Source organism: Artibeus jamaicensis, unplaced genomic scaffold (genome assembly GCF_021234435.1).
Source record: "Artibeus jamaicensis isolate MK-2021 breed Jamaican fruit bat unplaced genomic scaffold, CSHL_Jam_final contig_867, whole genome shotgun sequence".
In the NCBI taxonomy this organism is placed as follows: domain Eukaryota; kingdom Metazoa; phylum Chordata; class Mammalia; order Chiroptera; family Phyllostomidae; genus Artibeus; species Artibeus jamaicensis.
Window position 1 is genome coordinate 5,438,746 of NW_026521995.1, and position 8,700 is coordinate 5,447,445.

The following is an 8,700-nucleotide window of genomic DNA, read 5'->3' on the forward strand; positions in this document are numbered from 1 at the left end:
TGTCCCAGAGGCAGCTTTCACTATCCTCATTTTTTTTTTGATTCTTTATTCTTCTTGTTCTGACTGGTTGTTTTTTTTTAATTTGATTCTTGTCTTCATCCACCCTATAGCCATTTCCCTGTAAATTGTTTGTTATTTCAATTAGTGTATCTTTTGTTTCTGACTGGATCTTTTTTATGCTATTGAAGTCCTTGCTAAGTTCCTTGAGATCCTCATAACCAATGTTTAGAACTCTGCATCTGATGGGTTGCTTATCTCCATTTTGTTTAGTTCTAATTTTGGAGTTTTGATCTATTCTTTCATTTGGGCCATGTTCTTTGTCTTCTAATTTTGGCAGACTACTTTTGTTTGTTTCTATGTATTAGGTAGAGCTGCTTCTACTCCGTGTCTTGGTAATGTGGCCTAATGCAGTAGGTGTCCTGTAGGGTCCAGTGGCACAGCCTCCCCTATCACCTAACCTGGGTACGCAACACGCATCCTTTGTGTGGGATGAGTACTACTCACTCCTTTAGTTGAGCCTTGATCACTGTTGGCAGGTCAATGGGAGGGATTTACCCAGGCCAGTCAGCTATAAGGACTGGCTATGACCACTGACCATCAGCCTCTGCCCTCTGTGGAGGACCAGCTGTGCAGAGGCATGGTTGTGCCCTGATGTGGTCTGTAGCTGTGCACCGAGTGCATAGGCTCTAGGTTTTCCCTGGTGATGCAGGCCATGGTCAGCTCCCACCTGTGTTCTGCCCAGGTCTACCCTGGCTGAGCTATAAAGCAGTCTGCCGATGGCTGCCACTTGTGCTGGGCTTGGAGGTTCCCAGACAAAGCCAAGCTGTGAACCTAGGCTGGCTGCTGCTAGTGCTGGGCCTGGGGCCACTTAGCAAGAGGTAGTGGGGCTGGGGCTCATTGAGGCTGGCTGTTGCTTATTTGAGAGGATTTGGGAAGATGTGAAGCATAAGCCAAGACCAGCCATTCATATGGAAAAAGCACTGTTAACAGCTTGGGCAGGCCCATAAGTTGGGGGGGCTAGTCTCCAGATTTCCAAGGCAGGGCAAACAGTGTTAGCCAAGTGGATAGAGTCTCAGATATGGCACCAGTCTGCCAGCTCTGTGGCTCTGTGGCTCTATGGGGAGGCTTCAGAAGAGGGACAATTGCTTCTGCCTTCCTTTCTGTCTCAGAGACAGCTGTCCCTGAGCTCTGGCATTGATGGCTTCAGTTTCTCCCCATATGCCACTGGTGCCTTTCAAGCTGCTACTCCAATGCTGGAGCTCAGAGCGATTGAGTCTGAGTAAGTCTGTGTGTCGTTTCTTTAAGAGTAAGTGCTTCGGACTCCGGAAGTGTCTTCCACCAACTCAATCCCTGATAGTTTTTGCAGGCAGAAATTATGGGGACTTATCTTCCTGGCACTGGAACCCTGAGCTGGGGGGCCTGGTGTGAGGTTGTGACTCCTTGCTCCTGAGATGTCCCTCCTGAACTTTTATCCACCACGTGGATGTGGACCCTCCCACTCTGCATCTCTGTCCCTCCTACCAGTCTGAATTCATGTAGTTCCTTTAATTCCATAGTTGTCAGACCTCCATTCAACTTGATTTCTGACACTTCTGAGTGATGGTTGTTCTATAGTTTAGTTTTAATTTGTATGTGGTTGTTTGAGGAGGCAAGCTGTGTTTACTTACGCCTCCATCTTAACTGAAAATCCCTACAGAAACATTTTAGAGAAGCCGTACGTGCAATGACTTAGTGATTCAGACTACTTTCATTTTGTAATGATGCCATCTTAACACATGGATTACAAGTCACATGACAGAGAGGGAGCGAGAGTGCTGATGGGTTGTATATAAGCTCTTGAATATGTTAGCCCAGAAGTAGCATATGTCACTTTCCTTCATTGAAGCTCTTGGTTCTAGCACCTGGTGAGATGTTTGGTTTATCCAGATTGTAGCTGTGCAATCTGGTTTAAGAAGGCAATCCCCCATTTAATTGTATTAACTTTCCCAAATACAATTAATTAATATAACATCGACTTTGTTGTACCTATCAGTACAATAGTATCAATTGCATTTATATGTAACGTTTAATATATAATATAAATTAACATATTTATGTCTTTATGAAATGGCATCTTTATGACTCTTTTTTGATTAATTGTATCATTGCACAATTATCACACTGGGTTACTCCTCACATTGTATATTTTAGGATATCAATTTATACCTCAGGGAATAGATGGTAGTCCCTCTAACGTGTATGTAAAATTCCAAATTAATCAGGTTTTTGTCATATTATAGTCTTAACCCTGATATATATATATATATATATATATATATATATATATATATATATATATATATGATTTTCTTTATCTTTAGAGGGAAGAGAAGGAGATAGGGAGATAAATATCAATGTATGGTTGCCTCTCGAGTGTCCCCTGCTGGGAACTGGCCTGCAACCCAGGCATGTGCCCTGACTGGGAATCGAACCTGGATACTCTGGTTCTCAGGCCCACACTCAATCCACTGAGCTACACCAGCCAGGGCTTATATTTGAAATTCACAAATATTCATCTATAGTTATGGGTATATGTATCCAGGAAGCCTGGAAGGTGAGGCTAATAGAACTAAAGACCCACTAGGAGCATAGACCATTGAGTGAGTGGCGACTTCAGGCATGTGAAGGTCTGGGGGAAAGGCTAGTGTTGTAGAAGAGGTAGGCTTGAAGGAATTATATGTGTTTTGTAAATAAATGCATACATAAATGAAAAGTTTATAAACTATGTTAAAGGAAAGAGACTTAGCTAAGAATTTCTCTTTAGATTAATTAATTTATTCTATCCAAAGGGGAAAATGATGGGAGAATTGTCATATTTATTAGTAGAAACCATTTACCTGTTTGAAGTGATGACAAAATATGCTTGTACGACCAGATTTTTTTTTTTTTTAGCTAAACCTGAAGGGAAAAGGAAACTTCTTGGCAATTAAGAAGTCCAATGCAGTGTATGCAGAACAAATTACAATAGGAAGAGGGAAGAAATACCTTACACAAAGCCATGAACATGGAGAATGTTAGATAAATATTTAGCATTTCTTTAGCACTATTTTCTCAGCTACTATTTATGGTGCTTAAAAAGTGGGAAAAACTGCATGGAGAACATATTATTGGCATCATCTAAAATTGTGGCACTGTCACTCTTTGTGTTTATTATTCCGTCTTCCCACCAGCCCTATGGAGTAGGCACTATTAGTAACTGTCCGTAATGAAATGGGGAACTGAGCACAGAGAACTTAAGTCTTGTTGAAGGTAACAACAGCAAGGAAGGGCAGCACCAGGAATTAAATCCTGTTATCTGGTTGAGGGGACCTTGCTCTCAACCTACAGAGTATACCATTTCTCTAACGAGTGACAGAATCAAAAGACATTCTGAAATGCTGAGGAAACAGAGAAGGACCAGGATGGGGGACAAGTGTGCCCATGGTCAGTAAGTATAAAATTTACTGGTGACCTAGAATGGCTGAAGAGTCAGCCTCCTAATTACACTGGCCCTTAATAATTCGGGGAAGGAAAGGAATCAGGCACTAAAGAAGCAGTAGCATTAATAGCGGTAAGCCTCTGAGAAGGTGAAAAATTGAGAAACTGTTATTCTTGCCAGAGCAACACCTCCAAGTAGAAGGACCAGGGTGTCCTAATAAAATTGCAGGTTGTATATAGAAACTTTATATAAGCGTATATGTGAGTATATAATGAACTACTAGACACCTGTGAATAAAGAATATAGTAAGATTGAAAGAATCAATATTAAAAAACATCTGATTCTCAGAAATCCAAATAACCTTGGCTATGTCTGAGGGTAATGAGAAAGCCATCAGAAACAATAGGCATCTAAATTTGCTTATGATGAGGAACAATAGTAAAAATATAAGCAGAAGAAGCAGTCTAATGCTTAACAGATGATGCTACTCAAAGGGCCAGATGAGGGAGCTAGCTCTGGAACCGTTTCCCAGAGGACTGATATTTTGAAATGCAACTTAAAAAATGTTAGAAGTACATTTTAGGAGATTTGGAATATTACATAATAGGACATATTGTGCTAGGGACTCAGCAATCAATAAGACTAAATTCAAGGGGCTGCAATTTTACTTGCAAAATTAACTTCAAGTTGACATTAATCATACAAGACAGGGAAAAAGAGAAGAATCCTAAATGGGGATCATTCATAACACATGGCTTTTGATCCATGTTTAATTGGATGCCACCAACCACTGCGTCAGCTTTCATTTTAATTAGTGTTGTAGAAGAGCAAGAGAACACATTTTGAGAACAGTACTATATTAAGAAGAGCTTTGCAAAAAAATAGAAATCAAAATAAAATTCTCCTGGAAAACCTGCTTAGGAATTCCTGAGAGTATATGGGAAGTTAAGGGGAGTGAGGAACCAAAAGCTATGCAGAGGCAGGCGACACTTAGGAAGCAGTAATCAGCAAAACCTAGAGAAAATTGTCACCAAATGAGATGGAAATTTTGATATTGAGGAATTCCAAAAGACCAGTGTAATTCAGTCCAACACATTGATATAGAACTCATATTGAAAATGTCTAAATTGCCCTTCCTCTCCTCAATCCTCAAGTTCACTTCTTTGCTATTACTCATTCTTCCTCCTGCAGGTGCTTTCTTGGACTAATTCAATTAAGTGGTTATTTGTTGGGGATCTACACTATGGGCTCCCTGAGCACTGGGCAAAGCACAAAGTACCTACCCTGCCAAGGATTCCTGTCTTTGGTGGGAAGAGTAGTAACTTTGGGGTTCAATATAACAGTTTATATATGCCAGGACACTCAGCAGTGTGATTATAAGCAAGTCAGTCCATTTCTCTGCAGCTTTTTATTAACCATAGAAATGAGACAGACAGTACTGTAGTTCTGAGGACTAGATGCAATGTCTCCACTGTAACAGATCTTGAATGCATGCTAAAAATCTTCTCATTAAGGGGAAGGCATTTGAGTTGGGAAGTCAGATTCAGTACCTGTTAGGGCAGCATGAGACAGTGTGCATTCCAAATTGCAATGATCTAGATCAGAATTTTGTAAAAGTATGTTCTACAGAATCCTAAATACTAAAACGGTTAATAGCTGTTTGGAGAGTAGGGAGAAGGTTTCTAACTTGGGAACATTCTTTGTTAACCCAAGTTAAATGACTTTCTGTGTTGCAGGACTGATCAGATCTTTCACATATATGTGGAATCTAATGAACAAACTGAACTAGCAAGCGAAAAAGAGGCAGACTTATATAGATAGAGAGCAGGCTGACAGCTGGGGGTGGAGGGTGGGGTAGTGGGGTGGAGGGATTGAGCAAAAAAAAAAAACCCTCATAGATACAGACAACAATGTGGTGATTGTTGAGGGGAGGGTGGTGGGTAGAGGTGAAAAATGGTATGGGGGATAAATGATAATAGAAAAAATACAATAAAATGTAAAATTTAAAAATAAATAAGTTTAAACATTTTATTATTTAAAGAAATTAACAACTAACAATAATACATTTAAAATAGTAACTAAAAGGTGTTGTGAATCTCAGGGAGAGGTTTGGGAGTAGGTGGAAAAGGAATGAAATGTGCAGTGTTTTCCAAACCTATTCCAGCACAATAATGTTTGGGGGACTCTTGCGTTATGGGACACATCAGGAAGTGGTGGTACGGTGTGTATTTTAAAAGCTTGCTGGGGTTCAGGGCAGAGGGAGAGCAGGGAGGGGAATTTCACACAGGAAATCAGAATTTGAATGGAGCCTCTTGGAAAAATAGGAGACTTGTCCTAACAGATAATTTATCTGTTTCCTGCCTGGTACATAGTAGGCATTCAACAAATATCTGTGACAAAGACATTGACAGATTATGATTTAAATGAATAGAATGAAGGCCTGGCGGCTTTCAGTGGGAGAAGGGAGAACAGCAGAGACCACGATGAGACAAAAACGGAGGTGGCTCCCTCGAGAATGAACAGGAAGGCGGTCTGGGAGAAGCAGAGTGATCTTTGGAGAAGTGGGAAGTCAGTGGGTTCAAGCAGAAGGAAACCAGGATGTGCGGGATCTCGAAAGTCAGGCAGAAAGCTTGGACTGAGAAAAACAGGGCACCTTTGTAGCCTTTGAGTATGCGAATGGAATAAAGCAAAGTTTAAAGGTTAGCTTCTCAGTGCTAGGTAGGCGGGGCTCTGTGAACGCCAGGGTGCTGGCCTGGGTGCAGTTGCAGTGTCCATGATGCGGGGATCAGGCCCAGGGGCCGGAGGAATGGGGCTCAGCCAGAATTGAAGGAAGACACATCAGATTTTCAGAAGAAAAATGGGAATAACTTGGTGAGTGGATATAGAAGGATGAAAGCCTGAAGAGCTGCAGCAGGGACAACAGAAAAGGCAAGAACACCCAACCGGGCACCCCAGGATCTGGGTTCTGATTGTCACTTTGCTCCTACCTGTGCTAGGACCTTAAGCAAATCACTAAACTGTGTCCACTTTGTGTGGACCTACTGAAGGACTAGAGGGCTACCACTGAAGTAACATTAGTCAACACTACAAGAGGAATGGGTGCAAAAGGACACCACGGTGTTAATTAACTCATGGGATCTGCTGATGGGGATGGAATTTGGGGGAAAAGATGTGGTCTGGAGCTCAGTGGATTTTTTAGCAAAACTCTGTAGTGTCTTCCTTTTGAAATGCTCTTAGATTTGTTCTCTCGGGGCCCTACCTCAGTACCCATCTCATTTTGCATTCCCAACTCAGCATCTTTGTCTTACCAAGCCTGCCCTTCTTTCTTCTCTTCCTCTAATCCGAGGGGGTGTGCTGCAAACCCCACACAGATGGGAAGGTAAATTGTAAACAGTGCAATACAGTGGGGTTAACCAGATGGAGCTTTGAACCGAAGCATTGATTTTGACCAAGTGTAAAGTGAGGTGTAGCACACTGCAGTAAGAGGCTTCATGTACTGTCATGCTTACACCAATAAGTATTTCCAGGTTAATGGAATGTGTAGGGACTTTGTTTCATGAGTACTTACTGAGGTTCCATTAGGGGCAGTCAACAGTTCTACTCCAACAGCACCGAAATGCAGGGGGAATAGGTGGGTGGTGTGGTACTATAGGCAGTGGTTGTACATGAGACATGAATGGGTCATACGTGCTGTAATTACTGATGACTGTTTTTATATCTTGGGTTCTTGGTCTTCCCTCTGTCCCTCCTTTCCACTTTGTTTGTTCTTTCTTTCCTTTTGGTTTTCAAACATTTCAACTGGACCAGAACATTCTCCTGTACAAAAGTGTGAGGACCATTCCCGTGAGTCTTTTTCCGCCTACTTCGTGCAACATCTGTTTTACTTCTAGTTAAGTACCAAGAGGTTTAGTGCTCATATAAGCTTCTAGAGAGCACATGTCTATTTTGCATTCCCTCGTGTTTATCTGTTTTATTAATATTTTCAGAGGATCAGTTTACATTTATCTTCTTCAGATTATTGTTTGCTTTTATCATAAGTAATTGTCTTTTCCTAGTTTTTAAAGTTGTTGCTGTCTTTTATATTTCTAAATGAGTAGTATGTATATCTATATTTAGTATTTATTGTTTACTAATAAAGGCATTTAAGGGCATATAATTCCTGACACCAGCTTGTACTCTGTTCTTCATTTTTGTATGAAATATTTCCTGTTTCTTTGTTTTAAAGAAAGTTGAAATTTTTCTGTTTTGATTTTTTTCCTTGGATTTGAAGGATGCCCAGGAATATTTCATTTCAAAGTATTTGAGATTATTATTATTTATTTATAATTTTATTGGATTTGATCAGGGAGTGAAGCCTGTATAATTTATTAGTTTTCAGTCATTTATGGATTGGCTTAAATTTTTTTCTTATGAATTGTCAAATACACAATCAATGTTTGTAAGTTTTCCATAAATATTCATAAAAATTATCTAATATATATTATACATATCAGGTTTGTTGTTTGTGTGATTTATTTCTTCTCAGTCCTTATTTTATTCTTTTGGTGCCATTTGATTTTAAACAAAGTATAATAAAATCTATCGCTTTAATTGTATTTTTCTCATGTTCTTGCATTTGTAAGAATTTTTGCTTTATGGTTTTTTAGTTGCTTTGTCCTTTGTTACAAATTTATGATGATCATCTCTTCTTCATAAATTATGTTTTTTAAAAAATATATTTTATTGATTATGCCATTACGGTTGTTTTATTCCCCCCTTCATTCCCCTCCACCCTGCACACCCCCACCCCCACCATTCCCCCCCTTAAGTTTATGTTCTCGTGTCTTCAAGTTCTTTAGATTCTATATTTCTCCTACTATTCTAACCCTCCCCCATATCTATTTTCTATCTACCGTCTATGCTACTTATTTTCTGTACCTTCTCCCCCCTTCTCTTCCTCCCACTCCCCTGTTGCTAACCCTCCATGTGATCTTCATTTCTATGGTTCTGCTCCTGATCTAGCTGTCCTCTTAGTTTGCTTTTGTTTAAGGTGTGGTTGTTGATAACTGTGAGTTTGTTGTCCTTTCACTGTTCATCTTTTTTATCTTCTTTTTCTTAGGTAAGTCCCTTTAACATTTCATATAATAATGGCTTGGTGATGATGAACTCCTTGAACTTGATCTTATCTGAGAAGCATTTTATCTGCCCTTCCATTCTAAATGAAAGCTTTGCTGGATAGAGCAATCTTGGTTGTAGGTCTTTGG

The 8,700-nt window shown here is 40.0% G+C and overlaps 1 protein-coding gene across 8 annotated transcripts in view; it reads left to right on the plus strand.

The window, feature by feature from the left end:
* KIAA1217 (KIAA1217 ortholog) overlaps positions 1–8,700 on the plus strand; it is a 316,988-nt gene that overhangs the window by 18,238 nt on the left and 290,050 nt on the right. The window contains exon 1 of one of the 8 annotated variants that reach the window (XM_053654774.1): positions 6,199–6,328. The exons of the other annotated variants lie outside the window; for them this stretch is intronic. The gene's annotated coding sequence lies outside the window, so the exon portion shown is untranslated. Of the gene's footprint in view, positions 1–6,198; positions 6,329–8,700 lie in introns of those variants that run through there. 8 annotated transcript variants of the gene reach the window in all.